This window comes from Echeneis naucrates, chromosome 2 (assembly GCF_900963305.1).
Source record: "Echeneis naucrates chromosome 2, fEcheNa1.1, whole genome shotgun sequence".
NCBI lineage: Eukaryota > Metazoa > Chordata > Actinopteri > Carangiformes > Echeneidae > Echeneis > Echeneis naucrates.
In genome coordinates, this window is record NC_042512.1 from 6,249,378 (window position 1) to 6,270,217 (window position 20,840).

Sequence of the window (20,840 nt, forward strand, 5' to 3'; positions counted from 1 at the left end):
CAATAACACGACAAAGAAAGGCTCATCTGCTGTGGAAAAATTACTAGTGCTGAATAAAAACACGAGTTAGATAAGCACACACCTCCAGTACACCAAGCACAGGACCAAAGAAATTATCCAGGTAACCAAACAAAAGTAGGAAAAAAAAAAGAAGAATAAGGAGGGGGCACCCCTACTACCTCGCTGCATTATGTTAACATTTTCTCTGTCCAGCCTGTCAGTTAAAATCAATTATGACAAACCTATTTCAAAGTACACAGTTTTTTAGTCTTATTTTAATAGATAATTTTTAATATTCATTGCGTTGTTCATTAATAACATCTCCTGGTCTTCACAAATACACGGCTATCTGATATCTTCAACTTGTCACTTCCCAAAGTTATGTTTTATGTGCTGGTCCTCATCTCCCCTGTCTGAGATGCTGTTGCTTCAAACATGCAGATAAAGCTCAACTAAAAATCTGAAAGGTGTCTGTATTAAAGTTTTTTTTTTTTTGTTTGTTTGTTTTTTTTTTGGTTGGGCCTCCTGGTAAACTATGGAAACCAGAGAAATGTGTTAAAAACTGGATTCTCACAAGAAGATCAGCTGATTAAACAGCCTGTCCAAAAAGAAAAAAAAACAAACACAAAAAAAAAAACAATCAAACAACAAACAATCAAGCCAGAGTATGAGTATGAATATGAATATGAGAGCAATTTTGACCACATGCCAATGTATGAGCGGAGCCACATTATTATTTGGTTGTTGTTATTCCTGTTTTATATTACAAAGGTTGTGATTTTTGCTCATACTTTAAGCCATTTTGGAGCCATATGAGTCAGTTTTGGACTTACCATTTTTATTTTTGAATTGAAATTGTGAAAAGCAAGGTTGTCTTCCATATTGTGGTGTTCAGTAATGTTTGTATATATCAGTTATATGGACCAAAATAAAACCATTAAATGTAAAGCAGGTAAGTAGTGTGATACTTGGAACGACAGCAAGCATGTTTACTTGACACCTAAAAAACTGAACTATAGCGTCTGTATGACCAAAAGTGGACTTTTAAAGTACATGTAAACACGTTAACTAGGCTGAAATTGAGCTGAAAATAGTCGGACTAACACACCCAGATAATGTGATTGAAGGTCGAGCTACTGCTGCATGTACGCGGACAGTTGGACTGGAGCTGGAGGAGGTGACCTGCGCATATGCTTACGTTTTACGCCAAGCTATGACCTGGAAGTTGAATGGCATTTAAAATGTAATTAGAAACGTAGGAGGTCACACAAAGCAGCCGGCTAACATGGAGAAGTTATGTACACATTTACAAGGTGGCTGTCCATTGTCGTGCCAGTTTACCTCTGAGTCCCTAACTTATTAGCTCACCGGTCTTTGTTTCTTTACACCTCTGTTGTGGTCTGTGACGTCATAACTCAATCGGTAGTGACCCATTACCCACAAGCTGAAAGAGTGCACATTGCCACCTACCGTAGTGGAGGCGGCAGAATTTCAACAAATAAATCGATTTCACTCCTGTGCATTTTTACTGGGACAAGGACAGAAGTCCGATGAGATGGCTTTATCGAGCTATAACCACAGCTCGACTTAACTGTGCATGTAAACGTGCTTAATAACACCATTGAATCCGAACATGGTGAGTCATTTTTCTTTGTTGGAATCAAAGCCCCAGAGTGATCCCACTCTGGATGTAAATTAGCAAAATTTTATGAAAGGACATTTGGTTTCCCTATATTCTAACATTAAAAAAAATGTATTTAGCTTATTTCATGTGGCTCTCCACCAACATTAATTACAGTCATGATATTATTCAGGGGAGTGATGGCCTATTTCAATGGCAAAAAGAAGAAGGGATCAACAGAAAAAAGTTAATTTATCGCTCTAATGTTTTTTACTCAATTTTTGTCTCTCCCAGAATGTTAGACTCTCTCCTGCAGAGTCTATTATAATTACGCTATTGTCAATAAATTATGCAAATTAAACGAGGATGCCAATTAGCAACTTTTAAGACATCCAATAGCCTTCTTTCCTATAGTAACAATATAACAAGAAATTTCTCCAAACCACAATGTGATCGGGGTGACTTTTGAACACAGGAAATAAATCACAAACTCATCCTGACAGCAGCCCCCTGAGGCACTCTCAAAATTTCTGCAAAGGAATTTTCTAGTTGAAAAGTCCAAGACTAATAACAATAATAATAATAATAACAATAATAATAATAATAATAATATCTCCACATGCTGGTTGACCTCCCTATTAAAACAAACTAACAAACCAGCAGCAGCAAAAGTTCAGCAGTAAAAAATGTAAGTGACAGTGAGAGTGAATAATGATGGAGCAGTGATCTGAGTGCTGAGCTCTGACAGATGGACAGTTAGAGATCCTCATCTCACCTCTGAGCTTTGGTCTGACTCTCATGTTCCCCACACAGAGTGGTTTTAGAGGGAGGGGCTCCCTCCTCTCTGTCCTCACACTGATTCATAGCTGAGCCTCCACCTTCACACAAACACAACAAAACACTTTATTACAACAGGATTTACATCACAGGACACATAATCATCATTACTGCCACTAATATGTAATTAACTTCTGCCTTTAACTCCCAACAACAAACTGTTATCACAGAATCTGACGGAAATCAAGAAAGAAAACAATTCAGAAACAACATTCAAGATTAATGTTCATGCCACATATACATATATATATATATATACATATATATATATACATATATATATATATACATATATATATATATACATATATATATACATATATATATACATATACATATACATATATATATATATACACATATATATATACATATATATATATATACACACATACACATATATACACACACAAACACACACACAATTTTTAATTGCATCAGATAATTATTGCATTTGGTAACATTTAAAGCCATACAACTTACAATTCATCAAATCATTACAAGCCTAATCAAACATCACTTACAACTAAACAAATCTGACCTTTTATCAGGAAACTCCAGACCAGGGGAGGTGGTTCCTGATGTTTAGGATGCACCTTAAATATTTGTTTCTTTGACACATTATTTACATAGTGTGTCTCCACAACGTCATACACAAATCAATCTGATCTCTAAGTGATCAGGAAGTTTCAGAGAACTGTATCTCAGCTCTGATGGTGCTTCATCTCTCTGTCCACTAGATGGTGGTATCTGACTGTAGGATGGGTTGATGGAGCTGTGATTTAATTCATGTCACATTATTGATCAAACTACATGTGACAATGGCAACTGTTCTGTTTTGTCTCAAATAATTCCAACTATAAAAACAAGGAGTGCAACTTTAAACCTTCACTGGCTTCACTATACCTGGAAATACTCAAGAGTTCAATTCACGGAGCCACGGAGCCACCTTTCAAAAATTAAAATCTGGTTTAAGTTGCTCTGGGTCAGCAGGTCCTGCTTTCACATACCCTGCAAGATCTAAAATGTCTTTCAACACCTCCCGAGAAAGTTGAAACACATCGTCTATAGCTGCAATGTTTTCAAACACTTCCAGGCTGCTGACCAAAGCAACCGATTCGGCTCAATTCACATTAGCCCCGCCCACTGACTTTGATGGGCGAGTTTGACAGATAAAATTAATTCATGAAGCACTGCAACAGGACAGGTCCAAAATCACAGGACACATTAAGTCATGTCTCATTAACATTGAAGACATAATTACCAAAACAAACCATCTTTATCTGTGACAGCAGTTCTAAATTTTGTATTTATTGATTTATAATCCCCAAATGTGTTACATTTATTACATAAAAAGTATATTTCCAAATCCATCTGTTCAATCCATCAATTTGTTTTCAAATCCAGCACAACTGTGTTGATAAAAGGTGGATTATCTTGGTGAAATAAATTGGAAATAAATAATACATCTGTTTTACTCCACAGACCTTCATACTGTGTTTCTGAGCAGTCACACAAACACACACACACACACTTACAGATTCTCAATAAACTCTGTCAACTCACACTGAAGATCAATCCTCTGTTGATTCTATTAATGGCCATGAATACAACTGATTCTTAAATCATTGTCCTTTGACGCCAAACAAATAATATTATTTTTACATATGTGAAACCAGCCAATCAGCATCCAGAAAACTTCTACTGTCCAGTCAAACAATGAAACAGCACAACAACACAAAAACACAATTTACAGATTCTCACCTGCTGAACCCACTTCAGGGAGACTTTCTGACACTTTCCAGCTTCATGTGAAGAGAAGAAGCTGCTTGTCCTCCCTCATCAGTCCTGGTGTCTGTTTGAGCTGAGGAAAAGTCACATCCTCATAACTTCAGAGTCCAAAGTATGAAACAACAGAGTGATGTTAAAAGCGCTCCAACCTGTTTTTGAAACCGTTGTAAAAACACTAAATGACTCCAGACTATGTGGAATATGGCCCGGGATTGAAAAGAATAATGCCTTACATTTGAAGGACTTTTAAAGTAACATCCCCCTATTATACAAAATGTATATACTGACTATAACGGGTGTTAGGTCGAACCAACGTACAGCACAGACTGAGATCAAAGAAGGAACAGTTCAACGGTTTATTCTGAAGCCCCTCTGGTGAGGGAATCCAGGTAAACAGGGTTAGGTGTAGCAGACGGGTAGAGCTGGGCAGGTGAGAAAAAAAGAAAACCAGTGCAGTGTGACGTCTTTGTGATGATTCTACCATGGCATGCATCTATGACCTTTCCCATGGCAGAACTAATACAAACAAATATGTTATTAAACAGCTTTCAGTTCATGACACGCACAACTGCTTCTCATTCTTGAGGAAATTCATAATAATGAATTAAAACACACCTAACAGAAAAATATTATTCATTTCCGAGCGATGTATGTTTTCATAGCTTTGATTCCCGGCCTGGCCACCAGTTCACACCCCGGTGCTGCTGCTGCACAACAGAGAAACACAGTTAACACTAACCAAAGAAAAATGGTCAGGCACAGGTCACACACTCACACAAGACACACACCAAATAACCCAAATAATACACCCCAAAAGCTAAACAATCAAAACTAAGCTCTCCCAAATAAAGTCAAACAATCTCCCACCCTAATCCTCACAGAAATTACAAAAGAACACACTTACAGTTATCCAATCAAATCAATGAACAAAACAAAATCTAATTTACATTACCCAGGGGGGTTGGAGGATGTGCCTGTGTGGAGCCTATGTCAACCAACTCCCAGACAGCAAACAATATGAAAAGAACGTATTAATACCACAAACTAAATTAAACTAAAACAGTTTAAAGCACGTGGTATAAATAAACCCACTGAAACATGGCTCGGTTCAGTAACGTCCTCTGCAACCAGACCAGTTCAGCCTGGTCAAAGCCAAAGTCTTGTCTCCCCTCAGTGTTGTTTGGTTACTTCCCTTCTTTTTTGTTTCCCACCTCAGCTGGTTTATTGCCTTCCCTGCCCTAATGTATGTTACTTGTGTCTCGTTAAGTTCAGTTTGTATTTAAGACTTGGTTTTTGTCTAGTCCGTGTCAAATCCTTGTCCTATTGTCTTGTCTTGTTCATCTCTCTTCCCTGAGCCATGCCTAGGTTTTCTGAATTCGCTCCAGTTTAGTCATTCTTGTTTTGAGTACAAGTATGTGCATGAATGTATGTTTATGTCTGTTCCAAGTCTTGGTTTTGTTTATTAAACATGTATATTTCCACCACCTTCAACCCGCTTCCACTTGCTCCTGCGCTTGGCTCCTCACCTCCAGCACTCACACGACCGTGACAGTACAAACAAAACAGCAGCCTGTTGGTGGTGGAGGCTGATGGCTGTGAAACACAGAAGGCACAGCCACTGTGCAGAGGGCCGTTTCAAACAGAGTGGAGGAGAGGAGGAGAGGGCACACTGCCAACTCACAACAACAGGCCAAACGGACTCTGAGCAGGAAACCGTAAACCCGGTCTGCATTCAAGAGGTCACACACAGGACACACACACACCGGACTGTGAAGGTGAGGAAGAGGAACTGGAGGATCCACGTAAACACACAGAGGGGCAGCACCTGATAGCTGATGGGATTGATGAGTGAGGAGGAGGGGGAGAGAATCTCCATCTGCCACACAAGAACCTGTTTTATTTTCATTTATTTTATTGCTGTTTCCCACACAGATGCAAACATAAGCTCCACCTTTGTTACGCCACTGTCACACTTTTTACATTGAATTTCTAACAGTTTCCTTGTGTGAGTTTGAACACTGTGACCGTTTTGGGAGGAGGGAGAGGATGAAGCTCAGAGCTGTACCTGCTGCTGCTGCTGCTGCTGCTGCTGTTGCTGATTGACAACTGCAGAACGATGTGTACTTTCACGAGTTTGATTCCCGGCCAATGCAATGTTACTTTTTCCTCCAACTTTTTAAAACAGAGCTGCTCTACATGAAAAGCAGCACTGACAGGTCTCCTCCATCTCACTCTTACTTAAGCTGACTTCCAGGCCTAGATGTTGCAGTCTCATTATATGAAAGCTGTGAGTTTGACCCTCACATGGGGTTCACCTGTGCTCATCTGTTCCCCTCACACAGGAAAAGTACCCGGAAGGGACCAGCTTTATTTCAGAGCACAAACAACACAAACAACTAACCCTAACCCAACTAAATAAAATGCACATCAACCTAAGAACACTAAAAAAAGAATAACTTGCATAAACTCACATACCTGCATTGTGGAGAAGAAACATTCACAGGTGTTGACAGGTTTTTCTCCTACATGCCCTCTGTGCTCTGTAACACCATGAACACAGTCACTACATGGCTCCTGTTAGCATCCAGTCTCAATAGCACACTCTGGCGTTATAAGCTAAGTAGCAGCTGAGCAACTCATGCTTCTCCACTTCTCCTCTAATTAGCGAGATTATGCATGAAAGTAACAAAATATATAGTTTTACAACTTAACTCGCTGTTTACATCAACGTTGTAAGTCTTTTTTACTAACTTAGTTCAATTTACACAACAAAAACGATTAAAAAAAATACAAAGAGCATCAGAAATGCGTAATTTTCTGGAAGGAGAGTCGCGAGCAAGAGGAAGTAATTAGCAGCGCAAGACGGTAAATGGAGATTACAAAATAAAATATGCATTCTACTTCCGGTGCTTCGCAGACCTCCCTCCCGGCATTTGTGTATGTTTTAAACCTAAACATCAACATCTGTAACTGTAAATTCCTTCCTACAATATTAACACTCAAAAGAATAAAAGAAAGCATGACAAAAAAAATACTGTCCTTCAAAATAAGAGTGTGCGCTTCACTGCCATGTTGTTGTCTCTGAAACCACGTCTGTGTCGGTCAACACGTGTGCTCCTCACAGTTGTGTGTCACTTCCTCAAAGGTTTGAAGTGACGTGTGAGTCTGAAGCGCTGCTGCCTTTTGTGACGTCATTGCCATAAAGGCTAAAAGTCCGATCAGGAAGTGCGTCCCTCGCCGGGTGCGGTGGCGCGCGCCTGTAATCCAAGTTACCGGGAGGCTGAGGCTGGAGGAGCGTTTGAGCTCAGGAGCTCTGGGCTGCAGCGGACTATGTCGATCGGGTGTCCGCACTAAGTTCGGTATCGATATGGTGCTCCGGCGGGAGCCCGGGATCACCAGGTCGTCTAAGGAGGGGTGCACCGGCCCAGGTCGGACACGGAGCAGGTCAAAGCCCCCGTGCCGCTCAGTAGTGGGATCGCGCCCGTGAATAGACGCTGTAGTTCAGCCTGAGTAAGACAGCGGGACCCAGTCTTTATGCTGCCCCTATACACACAACACGACCTCATTCTTTATTTTCACTGAAATCCTCCACAAACGGAAGGACTCTCCACCTGGAGCAGAGGACCAGACATCAACAAAATCTGACATCATTCATTTTAACATTAGAAAAATTAGAAAAAAGCTGCAGATCAGCAATTTAAAATGAACAGATTAAAATAGAATTCATATGTGTTTTATATTTTACTAACTGTAGCAGTGAGCAATAAAGGCATAAACAACAAAATAAAGGAACATTATGTTGTTGGATGACAATTGTGGTGTGCAAAACCATGGACACTATCAACATTTCCTCCTTCCAGGGCTTGTTGGTGTACAGGTATGATTCTCACTCAGGGTGTAAGAGTTCCCAGTTTCAAATCCTGAACGAGCCCCTCGTATGACATTTTGAATGAATTTGCTTTAACTCTTTATGAATGTCTTCTTCTATGACAGATACAGTTTTCCAGCCCATTAATGTTGTTCACCCCTCTCCCCTCGTTTATCGTTGTTCTTTATTGCTCAATCATTTCTGACAAGGATTCATTTTCAAGTCCCACCTGCCCCCCAAAAAATGCCAATGAAATACACCAAGCTCACAGTTTTCAAATGTGATGAAGTAACATCAAGTAACATGATGTTCTATCTGTCACCAACTTAAGTGGTCCGTGTCATAAAGTTTTTTATCTGTTCTGATGACGATTGGAAATGTATGTTTATTGTTTATCACTTGTTAGGATCCCTGTTAGCTGTCACTGAGGCAGCAGCTACTCTTCCTGGGGTCCAAATGAAAATGCACATCTGCAGTCAAACAGGTTCAGGTAGATGCAGAGTCCTACATTAAAACAAACCACAACAACAACCTCAACTGCAGTATACACATTACACTTCCATCACCAGATCCTCTGTATATACATGTATGTCAGAGTGGTTCTGTGGCTTAGCTGGTCAAAGTGTCTGTCTAGTATACAAGAGCTCCTGGGTTCAAGTCCCAGCAGTACCTTGCTTTTGAATGTGACACATTGTTGATATAACAAGCTGGCAGCTGAACCTTTTCTTGCCTGGACAAGCACTGAGCGAGGTGCCGTATTCCACCCTGAACAGTAAATGTTTCAGCTGTGTGCTGTACCTATGATACTTACATTGAGGTAACTCATCTGTACATGTGAGCCATGAAGGCCAGCACGTACTTTGGCCTGTGAGCTGTGAAGCATCGGACACAAAAACACACAAAGACAACACACAATGCCATGAGAGACGATACCTGAGCAGGAGAACTAGTCACTGCATGTACAGCTGCTTCTTATCTGGAGTTTTTTTCTGCCATCTATAATAAAGTAGAAAAGAGACACAGGTCCACAGTAACAGAGGTGTGCTGCTGTAACGCTGAGTGCTGGATTCATGTTCAGTTTATGGTTTTAGGCTGTAACAGGAACTGCTCATCGTGTCTCTGTGGCGCAATCGGTCAGCGCGTTTGGCTGTTAACTGAAAGGATGGTGGTTCGAGCCCACCCAGGGACGTGTTTTGTTTAATTCACTGGTATTATAGTTCACACATGGAAGACCTGAGGATTTTTACGTTGATGCTCAGTTATCTCCATCTAGTGGACAGATGGTAGAAGTTGATTCCTGAAAAGAGGAAGTGACTTTTCCTCAGATCAAACTGTTGAAGGAGAACGAGCAGCTTCTTCTCTTCACATGTTTCCTCACTGACTCAAATAGATGGAGAATGTCATTTATCACTTTCTCCAGTAATGTGTACAGTTGTCACTGTGCTGCTCCTGACTCAGTGATGCTGTTGGATGCTTATAGGGCCGCCGTTCTTAAAGTGTGGGCTCTATAATAAGCTATAATTATCCTAAATGTTGCTCCTTTTGTGTCTCACAGAGATCCTGCCTGTTTGGGAGAGCGTTACATTAAAGATTTAAAGGTCCCTGTTTCAATCCTGGGTTTCAGCAGCTGTTGTGGGTCCTTTTGTTTGCTCCCCCAAATGAGCTATTTCAGCACAGCAAACAGTGGAAATGACTTCTCATTATTGCTTCCATGACCTGGAAGTGGAACTAAAGGTGTGTCCCTATCACCGCCTTGATAATGATAACTGAGCACCAGTGAGTGCTCTCCTCCTCTTAGAGTCCGAACAACAGCACTCAGCTGTGTCATATTTTAAGGCTGTGCAGATAACAGAGATTCTCAAACATGCTTCATCTCTCCCCAAATGGGAAACTTGGTCCATGAAACAAAACTAAGCGTTGCTGGTAGGACTTGAACATGCATGGGGATTTCTAGTCCATCTCCTTAACCACTCAGCCACAACACCCACACGCAGGAAAGCTCCTGTGACTCAACATTTTCCAGCCTGGATAGTTTCCTCCTCAACTGTTACCAAACTGTTACCTTAACAGGTGAAGGTTCATTCTGATGGAATGAACTGTTTCTACACAAGCTGCGTGAATGTGACACAGAGCTCATGTTTAAAGTATTTTTCTTCAGTACTCTTATTGTGTATGGAGCTCTGACTGTTGACATAAGTGCAGGTGACCTAAATTCAGCAGCATCATCAATGTCCTCATCTCATCCAAAAGGCTTCATCAGACAGATCAGTGTTGCAGGAGCTCAGAAGCTATCTGGTTAGCTAATGCTGCCAGACCATGCAGAGGATGTAGGTCAGTGGTAGAATGTGCACTTCCCATGTGTAAGTGTCTATCTACAACATCTTACATAATGAATGAGGCACTGCTGGGATTTGAACGCAGGATCTCCTGTTTACTAGAGACAGGCGCTTTGACCAACTAAGCCACAGCACCACTCTGAAGTACATGTATATACAGAGGATCTGGTGATGGAAGTGTAATGTGTATACTGCAGCTGAGGTTGATGGTAAAGTGGTTTGTTTTAATGTAGGACTCTGCATCTACCTGAACCTGTTTGACTGCAGATGTGCATTTTCATTTGGACCCCAGGAAGAGTAGCTGCTGCCTCAGTGACAGCTAACGGGGATCCTAACAAGTGATAAACAATAAACAGACATTTCCAATCGTCATCAAAATGTATTCTTTAATTAAATGTTCCAGAGCTCAGGCTGTTGGTACACAAACAAAGAAAGGCATACTTGTGGATTCACAAGATTATATCAGGATCTGACCTTTTCCTGTTCCATCAGTAACCATCAAAGGAGATGCTGATTCTGTGATGTCACAAAGGTTCTAATGACATCACAGAGATCAAAGACTCCTCCCACGTTTTTCTCATGACCTCCACCATAGAGTGCTGCCTGCTGCAATAATGCTGCCTTTAATAGAAGTTTAGGAACATTTAATTAAAGAATATATTTTGATGAATGGAATGGAATGGATGGAAATTTGGTGACCGACAGCTTTTCACAGAAGACAAACTTTGGTAAGAGTCATAAGAGCGTGTGACATGTTCCAGCCGACACTGGTCATTGATTGGCTAATGAACACTCCCCACATACTGATCAACACACCCACCAGCAGACACATCAATCAGCAGCCATGATCACTGTGATCATGCCAACGGACCAGTTTCTCTGCAGTCTGTCTCTGAAAACACATCTGTGTCGGTCACTTATTGATACAAATACATACTGAGGCAATAGCCTACCCACTCGTGATGTTACCAACCTGTGATATTGATGATACCCGACAGTATGCAGATCTACATGATCCTTGCAACAAACATTGTTTGCTGTTCATCATGTCATTTCCTCTGATGACACCTGAACCAAATTCTTGCTGAGACAAAACAGGTAACTAAATAAGTGACAGTCTGTTATACTCCAGTCTGTATTATATGACAGACTACAAACTGCTGTCACCTCAGGACACCATCAGCAGACCCTCAGCTGCATCCTTGTGGTTCCATGGTGTGACGCTTAGCAAGGAAGAAATATTGTCTCTTTTGGAATTGGCATTTGGAATTTCTTTCACCTCTAGTGGCCTCCACCAGAGGATGAAAGAAGGAAAGACATATCTGAGGCCTCTGTTGAGGGATGATGAGTTTACTTTGATTCATTTAAAGTGTGGATAATGTTCGGTCATAAATCCAGCCATGTGAGCTCCCATAACCAGTTTCATTAAAAAAGGACTGTGATTTTGCACCTTCACATGCAATGGTGGTATAGTGGTGAGCATAGCTGCCTTCCAAGCAGTTGACCCGGGTTCGATTCCCGGCCATTGCTGTTTAACTTTTGCCAGAGGAAGGTTAGTCTTTTCTCTACATTATTCACAGTCATGGAACTTTGTCTGCATCCATCCAAAGGGAAGCAACATGAAGCCAGAGTGTTCAGGCGACCACAATTACTCAACCACAAAAGCTCAAAAGTTTGCCAAAAAATTTGCTGAAAAATTAGCCCATCAACGTGAGTACGCAAAGATTTCCTGATTAGATCGCACAGAGGCTCAAAATTTGCATGACTTCACATGTGTCTTTCATGAGACATTTTCCAGCTAAAGGTCACCATCACTTCAAGTAACCCAAATGGGAAAGATCCTTATCGACATTGTGAAGTTTTGACGTGAGTTAAAAAAAGAGGCCAAAACATTAGAGAACTTAATTCTCTGTTTGTTTTTCCACAGAGGAAGTGAAGTCACACACCACATGATGTTTCTCTTTCCTGCTCCTCGTTAATATAGTGGACAGTATCTCTGCCTGTCACACAGAAGACTTCAAACCTTCAAACTACTGATGCACCGATATGAAATTTTTCCCCGATACCGTTATCAATATCTGTTAAAAGATATTTTTCAATCACCTGTATTTTTCAGTAAAAACATTTTCCCTGACCGGGAATCGAACCCGGGCCGCGGCGGTGAGAGCGCTGAATCCTAGCTACTAGACCATCAGGGAGTGTGTGGATATTAAATGTTGTAGTGTGTGAGATTTTTGATGACTGAAAATTTCTCCCCCTCAGAACATTTTAAATGCATTTTAATTTTGTGTTCAGCAGAAGGAAATTTGGTGACCACTTTTCACAGGTGACAAAAATTGTTAAGAATCATAACTCTGCATATACATGTACTTCAGAGTGGTGCTGTGGCTTAGCTGGTCAAAGCGCCTGTCTTGTAAACAGGAGATCCTGGGTTCAAATCCCAGCAGTGCCTTGCGCCTAATGTTAGATGTTATAGATATAACACACATCAACATGTAGAAATGTTGCTCCGCCATCCTTGGAAAATGGAAACAACCTGTATTTGTCCACGCTACACGTGTGCGATGTAATCACGCAGTCTTTGTGTGTTGTGGACTCACTTTGATGGGCAAATATGTACCGACAAGGATGGGATTCTAATCCACGCGTGCAGAGCACAATGGATTAGCAGTCCATCGCCTTAACCACTCGGCCACCTCATGACGAGGAGGCTGAGTGATTAAGGCGATGGACTGCTAATCCGTTGTGCTCTGCACGCGTGGGTTCGAATCGCGAATTGCATTAGTCTTTCCATGTTGCAAAAACAACATACATACAAACATAAATGTTACTGAGTGTTATTTTCCCATTTGTTTTTACTTCTTCTACGATACAGATACAGACGGTTTCAGAGAACAACTGCAGAGATGACCCTTTCAAACCCACGCCTCCAGAGGAGACTGAACCTGAACACAGTGCCTTGGACCGCTCGGCCATCCTGACTGTTTTTGTCAACCAGTGGACCATCCAACTGGTGGTCATTGGATAGACTGCAGGTGGAAGTCTCAGTACTTTTTAACCTGCTCATAACCAGGCAGTGTTCTGCTGGGTAAGTTTGGGTCTAAAAAAAAGAAACTACTTATCGCTCAACGTGGGGCTCAAAACCACGACCCTGAGATTAAGAGTCTCATGCTCTACCGACTGAGCTAGCCAGGCTGCTAAAGCTGCAAAAAATGATCCTAAAAATTCCCAAAAAATACAGACTGTTCATTTTTATCATTATGCTGCGTTTCAACTCCTTGATACTTTGAGCTGCAGAAAGAACAAGAGCAGTTGCACCATACAAACATTTCAAAATAAAAGCCAATTTAGATTATTTTATTTGTATCTTTAGTTCAGATGTAGCAAAGCGCAACAATGCTGTCAATAAGGATCTTTCCCATTTGGGTTACTTGAAGTGATGGTGGCCACTGATGCAACACTCCGTAGCAGCACCACTCTGATGTACAGGGATGTATTTTGGATCTGAAAATATCCCCAACGTATGTGGCTGACCATCGTGACTCTTACCAAAGTTTCTTTCAAAGGAGATGCTGATTCTGTGATGTCACAAAGGTTCTAATGACATCAAAGGAATGAAAGACTCCTCCCACTTTTTTGTCATGCACTCCACAGCCCACATGGCTCGTTGGTCTAGGAGTATGCTTCTCGGTTGGGGTGCAAGAGGTCCCAGGTTCAAATCCCGGACGAGCCCATCTGTTGCCTTTCAGTCAATAGGGGTGCCAACTGTTACACTATGGAGCTGTGTGAGGTTTGCTTTCTGGTTGTGAGTTGCAGTATCTTGGCAACTGAAGCAAGAGCAATGGTAGTTTTGTGGCTCATGCTGTGCTGAGGAGAAGGGATATTGGTGATTGGTGGTATTGGTTAGTTATTAGTTGTTGATGTTGCTATGATATGAAAGAGAGAACAAGAGCAGTTGCACCATGGAAGCATTTCAAGAAGAAAGCACATTTTGATTATTTTATTTGTATCTTCAGCTCAATCCCCACTTTGGAAACTCAAAGTGATGGTAGCTGCTAAACTTAAGATCATACCACAGCTTGGCCCCCTGCCATGCTGGATGTTCTGTTCACCATCCACTTCTCCAAAGTCCCACAATGAAGCTAAAAATTCACATCTCTCACACTGTTATCATGACAAGAGAAAGAGGGGTGACAGAATTTTTGTAGTTTGTCCTGTATTTGGGGAAGAAAATTTCATGAAGCATTTCATGCTTCTAAGATATTGCAACAGGTAAAACACCAATCTATCTAATGACGCCTCTTGGACGAGAGGTCAAACGTCTTCAAAAATCTAGGATAATTCCACCTGGAACAGCAGGCAGCAACATGGAGAGACAAAAACAAGCTGAACACCGACGAGAATGGGATTCGAACCCACGCGTGCAGAGCACAATGGATTAGCAGTCCATCGCCTTAACCACTCGGCCACCTCGTCATGGCTCCACCAAGATGGTAATGAAATATGCCAAACGTGAAAATTTAGAATGTGATGACATAACATGATGTTCTATCTGTCACCAACTTTACTGGTCCATGATTATGATGCATATACTCATCTTTATTTGCACATGCACAGTGTGATTATATATATTTTTATCTTGGCAGGTGACTGATTGTCTTCTAGTTTGTTCGCTGTGAAAGTATCTCCAGGAGTAAAATGATTAAATCTGGGTCTGGGTCTAAGACCAGGCTGCTCGTTCTCCTTCAACAGTTTGATCTGAGGAAAAGTCACTTCCTCTTTTCAGGAATCAACTTCTACCATCTGTCCACTAGATGGAGATAACTGAGCATCAACGTAAAAATCCTCCGGTCTTCCATGTGTGAACTATAATACCAGTGAATTAAACAAAGATCGTCCCTGGGTGGGCTCGAACCACCATCCTTTCAGTTAACAGCCCAACACGCTGACCGATTGCGCCACAGAGACATGATGACCAGTTCCTCTTACAGCCTGCTGTAAGAGGAACTGGTCCCACAATAAGAAGATCGTTGGTTTGAATCTCAAACTGTCAGCCGTTTTTCTGATTGATATGAGACAGTTTATTTTATGCTAAAGAAAATCCTTTGTTATTTGTCACAGTGGACTTGGCTCATCATGTTTTGCTGACTAACTGGTATTGGAGTTGTGTAATTAAAACAGAAAGATCTGACAACAGCTTTGAAAGCGGATACAGTCCGTCCAGATAAACTTTGAATTTGTTGCACTTCCATAGCCATATCTGAAGCTCTAACTCAGACAGCTACAGTTATTCCTTTCTACATAAATGCTTCTCTTTGGGATTGTCCTGCTCAGAAATTCAGTAAAAATTATGATGATTTACACAATAACACAATAACAGTCTTGCTTCTGTTTACCAAAAGCCTCCAAAGTCCACCCTGTATGCTGTATCTCCAAAAAGCTAAAGTCTTGTGGAGAATGTGGGCATCGATCCCACTACCTCTCACATGCTAAGCGAGCGCTCTACCATTTGAGCTAATTCCCCTGTATGTATGCTAGTACACATTTTAATTTCTGGTGATGACATCACCCAGCCCCAGATACATATACATATACTGATCTTTATTTGCACGTTCATGAGTGTAACTCTTGACTAGGCTTCTTCAAGTCCTTCTTGAATGATCTCGAAATTTGTTTGTTTGTATAATGAGCATATGTCTTCATGGTTCCATGGTGTAATGGTTAGCACTCTGGACTCTGAATCCAGCGATCCGAGTTCAAATCTCGGTGGAACCTAAATCTTACCAGTGAAACACTAAAATTCCTCTCCACTGTAAAGTCCACTCTACAGCTTCTAATCAGGCAGTCATTGTGCTGCGTTCAGGTCGCAGTCTCCCCAGGAGGTGTGGGTTCAAATCTCACTTCTGACAGAAGCTGCTTTTCTTTCCTCTGATGCCAAAAACCAGCGGCCTTTACATCTTCAGTCTAACACTCTCCCAAGTGAGCTGCGCACGCTAGCATGTTAGCACAGCAGAATTAGCTCAATGGGCAGGCTGCTGGCTTAGTATGTATTAGTATCAATAAGTCTTGTCTTGTAAACAGGACATGTTGCATTCAAACCCCAGCAGTGCTTTGCTCTCAGTGGAGTTCCTGCTCATCACTTCCTGTATTCCAGCTTTTGCTTGCAGTTTGTGGACAAGACAAAGTGGTTGTTGCTGTGTTGAGCAGATGGAAATGTGGTGACCGCTTTTCACAGGAGACAAACTTTGGGAAGATATTGGCAATATAACACCCGGGACCTCTCACACCCGAAGCGAGAATCATACCCCTAGACCAACGAGCCATTAGCTGCAATGACTTAAAGGTCCTGGATCTGAGGGAGCCACAGGGAGCACACAGGCTTTAGTGTTTTAAGTCCTAACTCCTTTATTATGAAACAGTCAAATTCCCATTTTATGTGCCTTTTCAACATTGCATAGTGCATGAATGAGTGCAACATTGAATTGTTTAATTAAATCTAAAACTGATGTTAGACTGAAGATCTAAAGGTCCCTGGTTTGATCCCGGGTTTCAGCATCAGAGGTGGACCTTGTTTTGACCTACATTTCCAATATTCTGCCTCGTCTTTCAACCACACCACAACCAGATGAAATATTGTGAGGTTGAATGCTGCACGCTGACTGGTTGTGTGTCCAAATGGCTTCAAAGACATCTTTCTGCCATTCACTCCTCCAAAACTTTGGACACAGCTTTGAGCTTTCTCACAGGTGACACAGGTGTCATTATTTCAGTGAAGATGTATGTGATATGTTACAAACAGTTTCGACTAACAGTTAGTTGAGGAATCAGTTGAATGAGGACAGATGTGACTTAAAGCACAACAAAGATCTTTCCCAGAAGGCCCTCAGACAAAGAAGCTGGGTAACAGCACAGACTGTCAGGAGTGGTATTTGAACCCTCAATTCCAGAGGAGACTGTCACCTGATCACAGCACCTTCTACAGCTACTATCAAAAGGCTTGTTGGGGAAATCCATCCACGGTTTTAATGTAGGACTATTCATCTACCTGTGTCTACCTGAGCTTCATTAACAGTGTGCACTCGATGGTAATTGAGGGATCAGAGTGTTGGAGAGCAGAACTCTTTCCTGTGCTTCAGATACACTGTTTGGTTCTGAGCTGATCATTAATAATCAATCAACGAATGACCAATAATCTTCACAGCTGTTCTGAATGGTGACAGTGGGGCAGCCTTTGTGTTTACATCTGAATCACATGTAATTTTGGAAATTCTTCAAAGCAGCTTCAAAGGAGGAGTTTCATTCTGTGAGTACTGTGACATCATCCACAAAAAAAGAAAGATTTTTTGCGCTGTAAGAAGATACCACCTTTCTTCAAATAGCTCAACCAGCTGAGGCTTGAACTCACAACCTCAGCATCACTCTGCAGGTTACTGTCATATAAGAACCGCACACTGGCTGATTGTGCCATGCTTCTACTAACACACGTCACAGGAGCACATCCAGCAGTAGAAGGTTCAGGTTTGAACCAGCTCGAGGGATCTACTTTCCTGTAGCTTACTTCCTATCCAGCAGGACTGACAGCTTCATGTGGGATTCTCACAGAGATGATTCAAACCTGATCACAGTGATCAGTATGGATATACAGTATGTTTGCTGTCAGTGGAGGAAACTCTCAGACAGGACTAATAGTCATGTTTGGGATGTTCCTGGATTTGAGTTGAATGAGTGTAAATTCTTTTTTATTTATTTCCACCGTTATCTACAGTCATGCTAATTCTCAACTGTACATATATTCTTACTGGCTTCTTTTGTAAATATATTCATACATTTTATTTTTTACTTCATCTTTTATCTTTCTTATTTTATAATTATATTTTGTACCACAGAGTTGTCTTTAAAGTTTGTTATACGTTGTGTATGATGGCAATAAAAACATTCTAATTCTTTGAGGTTGCTCTGGTGGAAATTTGACCCGTTTTTAATGATTTCTTGAGATCAGCTAAATCTATGAATTTGTCATCAACATTTCTGCAACTGAAGAACAGACTTGTGTTTTCAGAGCAGTAAGTGCTATTTGTTGGGGTGAAGTTTGTGATTTCAAATGTTTTTCATTCCGTCCAAGGATTAACCAGGACAGAGAGTTTATTTCACAATTTGGTGGAAAAAAGTTTTGGTTGGAATAAAAACAACAACAAAGATGGCCATTTTGAAAAGATTTGTTCAGATCAGCTGCAGCAACATTAATCACCAGAGTTAGCGGTCCTCTCATCATATGCTAACGGTCCTCATGAATTTAAGAGGATCGTTGTCTGTTCCTGATGGACTAAATGTGTTCTTCATTACAAACCATTACCAAGACCATTGAAACCGCCCAAACTAAGTAGACAGGGAGCTGTGGGAGTGGTTTCATTCAGGTATAAGATAAATTCAGGTAAAAGCCTGAAAGGGAGCCCATTGGAACTGCAACACAACTGGGAAGTGGCTGCAAAGACTCTTTGGAGGAGATCATGTGAGGTAAAAATTTGAGCTCAATCTGACTTCTATTCTCTTTGCTCTCTGTTCCCCTTTCAGGGTTAATTCACAAAAACGACATTAATTCTTGGAGCCATGTTTTCTTCAGATCTAACTCGGATCACTCCAATCAGAGGCATTGATGAAGTCTTTGTGCATAAGTGCTTCTCTTTGGGGTTGTCTTGGATGGAATTAAAGTTTTGATAGATTTCTTTAAAACAGCTAAATTCGCGAATTTGTCATGAACATTTCCCGAACTGAAGCACAGACTTGTATTCTGAGAGCAGTAAGTGCTATTAGTTGGGGTTATGTTGGTGATCTCAAAAGCCAATCACAAGCAGATGAGGTTCTATCAATTTTGGGGTGGTGAGGGTTAAGAAAGTAATTTGAAAGTCACAAATGTTACCTTAACTTGAGCACTGACTTGACTGTTGAATTCAGTAAGTGCTACTTGTTGGGGCAGTGCTGACTGACAAAGACATCTTAGAATGCATCACTGATCATTTCAATTAGAAAGACTGATGACGTCCTTTTGTACAAGTGCTTCTCTTTGGGGTTGTCCTGGATGGAATTAAAACCAGTTTTGATAAATGTCTTACCACCACAGTTAGCTGCCGTCTCACCATATGCTAAAGGACCTCATGAATTTAAGAGGATTGTTGTCTGTTCCTGATATGAACCATTGAAACCGTCTCAACAACGTAGACAGGTGGGAGTGGTTTCATTCAGACACAACAGGGAAGTGGCTGCAAGACTCTTTGGGGGAGATCATGTGTGAGCTATTTAACCCGGATCACTCCAATCAGAGACACTGATGAAGTCTTTGTGCATAAGTGCTTCTCTTTGGGGTTGTCCTGGTTGGAATTAAAAAAAAAAAAACAGTTTTCTTCAGATCAGCTGAATGAGTCATCAATATTTCCCGAACTGAAGCACCAACTTGTGTTCTGAGAGCAGTAAGTGCTATTAGTTGGGGTAATGTTGGTGATTTCAAAAGTCAATCACGGGTACAGCAAGTTCTGTTAATTTTGGGGTGGTGGGAGTTAAGAAAGTAATCTAAAAGTCACAAATGTTACCTTAACTTGAGCACTGACTTGACTGTTGAATTCAGTAAGTGCTACTTGTTGGAGCAGTACTGACTGAAAAACACAACGGGAGGTTTGGGAGCAATTTCAAAATCTAACTCTGATCATTTCAATCAGAGACATTGATGATTCAACAACATCTTCTCTTTGGGGTTGTCCTGGTTGGAATATTGAGGAAAAATTAGTTAGCAGGATTAGTTGTGTAATGTATTAATTTGTCATCAGCATTTCCCCAACTGAAGCACAGACTTGTGTTGTGAGAGCAGTAAGTGCTATTAGTTGGGGTAATATTGGTGATTTCAGAAGTTTTCCTTCCTTTACCCATTTCCCATTAGACTCTTAGAATCTAACTCAGACCACCTCAATCAGAAACGCTGATGAATTCTTTGTGCAAAAGTGCTTCTCTTTGAGGTTGTCCTGGTTAGAATTTCAACAAAATGATTCCCATTTTTAACAGATTTCTTCAGATCAGTTGAAACAACACTGCCCTAATCACTAATCACCAGAGTTAGGTCAGAATTGAAGCTTAATGTGACTTAGCCAATTCAATGAGACATTGATGACTATTTTCTCCATGAATGTTTCTATTCTCTTTGCTCTCTTTTCCCCTTTCATTGTTAAATGGCAAAAACAACAGTAATTCTTGGAGCCATGTTTTCTTCAGATCTTACTCAGATCACTCCAATCAGAGACACTGATGAAGTCTTTGTGCATAAGTGCTTCTCTTTGGGGTTGTCCTGGTTGGAATTTGGACAAAAAAGATGAGGAATGCCATTCCTTCCTTTCTTCAGAGG

General features: G+C 41.0%; 1 protein-coding gene and 7 non-coding genes across 8 annotated transcripts in view; 4 read left to right on the forward strand and 4 right to left on the reverse strand.

The window, feature by feature from the left end:
* Positions 1 to 20,840, reverse strand: part of LOC115051719 (NACHT, LRR and PYD domains-containing protein 3-like) — a 318,526-nt gene that overhangs the window by 120,015 nt on the left and 177,671 nt on the right. The window lies entirely within an intron of this gene.
* On the forward strand, positions 9,233 to 9,306 carry trnan-guu (transfer RNA asparagine (anticodon GUU)). Its single transcript has one exon. It is a non-coding gene; the product is annotated as a tRNA-Asn (tRNA).
* Positions 11,912 to 11,983, forward strand: trnag-ucc (transfer RNA glycine (anticodon UCC)). Its single transcript has one exon. It is a non-coding gene; the product is annotated as a tRNA-Gly (tRNA).
* Positions 12,580 to 12,651, reverse strand: trnae-cuc (transfer RNA glutamic acid (anticodon CUC)). The gene has a single exon. It is a non-coding gene; the product is annotated as a tRNA-Glu (tRNA).
* On the forward strand, positions 12,832 to 12,905 carry trnat-ugu (transfer RNA threonine (anticodon UGU)). Its single transcript has one exon. It is a non-coding gene; the product is annotated as a tRNA-Thr (tRNA).
* Positions 14,848 to 14,929, reverse strand: trnas-gcu (transfer RNA serine (anticodon GCU)). The gene has a single exon. It is a non-coding gene; the product is annotated as a tRNA-Ser (tRNA).
* On the reverse strand, positions 15,905 to 15,977 carry trnaa-agc (transfer RNA alanine (anticodon AGC)). Its single transcript has one exon. It is a non-coding gene; the product is annotated as a tRNA-Ala (tRNA).
* trnaq-cug (transfer RNA glutamine (anticodon CUG)) lies at positions 16,157 to 16,228 on the forward strand. The gene has a single exon. It is a non-coding gene; the product is annotated as a tRNA-Gln (tRNA).